Genomic DNA, 1,746 nt, shown 5'->3' with positions numbered 1-1,746 from the left:
TAGATCCCTAAGATATATATATATAGTTCAGAAATCACTCCTTCAACTATTACATAAATGACCTCCAAACCACTCCCACCTAAGAATATTTGGTACCTCCTATTTCCCTTGGCAACACTCATCCTTCATAACTAAATTATCACCCAAAGCATCACCATGAATATCTCTCAATTACTCTTCACATCATAAAAGAAATTGATGCTACAATTCATCTACACAAAAACTCATCATAGCTAGACACATCATATTTGATGAAACCCACTCAACATATCAATCCTAAACCTCATTTACCCCCAACCACTTATATCTCCATATAAATACTTCCTCTAATTGTCCTACCTATAACATCAATTACTAAGACTTCTTTTAGACCACAAACCATAAACACCTTAAATAAAAAAAAAATTAAAATATGTCACTTGACTTGCATCATCAAATCACATGAGTCACAAATCCATCTTGCTTCAATCAAGCTATGAAATTCCTTCATTTGAGAAACCCCTTCAATAGCAAGGCACTTGGAAGCTCATCCCTCCTCCACCAGCTCTTCTACAAAACAAAATTGCATTCAGATGGCTCTATTTTAGGACACAAAGGTTGGTTAGTGGCTTAAATATTAAAAAAAAGGGTTTAACTACCATGAGACATTTAGTGCAATAGCTAAAATGCTAACCACAAAATTTTTCTTATAACTATTTTTAATAATCAATAGCAAATTCTACATGTAGCTGTCTTTCTACATGGCACATTAGATGTTGAAATCTATATGTCTCAGTTACTAAGGTTTCAAGACATCCAACATCCCAAAATATGTCAACAAAGGAAGGCCAAACATGGTTTAAAGCATCTTCAAGACAATGATAATTATTCTTCTTCATTTACCTCAAACAGAAAGGCTTCAATTTAGCCAAGCTGATCCATATCTACTTATATATCTATCGGCACTATTTTTGGTGTGGGGTTTGCCCATAAGAAGCTGTCGATCATCGGAATTGAAATCCCGTTGCCCGCTTCGAAAGGACGTTTTTTTTTTTAATTTTAGTTTTGAAAAAGATGAAGTCAAACTGACCCCATAATTTTCATAGTTTAAATGAAAGAACGCTTTACCTCAAATCCTGTATTTATCCCAAAGGATGAACACAAGAATTGAGGATGAGGTTCGATCAAATAAACTAAAGAAAGTTATGACATTCGTTTGGTCTGCGAAACCAATATATTGGCCGACAAATTCCCCTATTTAATATAAGGAATTAAATAGGGTTTATATTATGCTGGGTTCGGGAAAAGCTTCATATAAGGGCAAGCCCCTATAGTTAATTACATCTTAGATAACTGAAGTTACCTAAGAATACTCTCGATAAAAATCAAGGAAAATTATCTTCAAGGAATTCAAATGATAAGAACATTTCAAAGATATCGGACTAAAAAGTGTGAAAGGGGGATTAGTTCAAATTTGAAACATTTTTGTTTTGGAGTCCAAAGGAGGAAACACTAGAGGATGTCATGGATTCGAAGGAAAACTTCGGTGACTTCCTAAGCTATCCTATTATTTGGCTTCAATTTAGGAGAAATCATTTAGATGTTTCATCCTACAATTTTTATTTATTAGGATTTACATTTGTGTGAAGCAATCAGCACAAATAACCTTGAAGATGTGAGGATTTAGGTCATGACGAATGACAACCTCGGAATCCTAAGGCGAGTTAGGGCTTAGATTGTACAACAGGATTGTACAAATGCCTAAAA

The sequence above is a fragment of the Phalaenopsis equestris genome, unplaced genomic scaffold, assembly GCF_001263595.1.
Source record: "Phalaenopsis equestris unplaced genomic scaffold, ASM126359v1 Scaffold000468, whole genome shotgun sequence".
NCBI lineage: Eukaryota > Viridiplantae > Streptophyta > Magnoliopsida > Asparagales > Orchidaceae > Phalaenopsis > Phalaenopsis equestris.
This window is presented reverse-complemented; position numbering follows the sequence as displayed.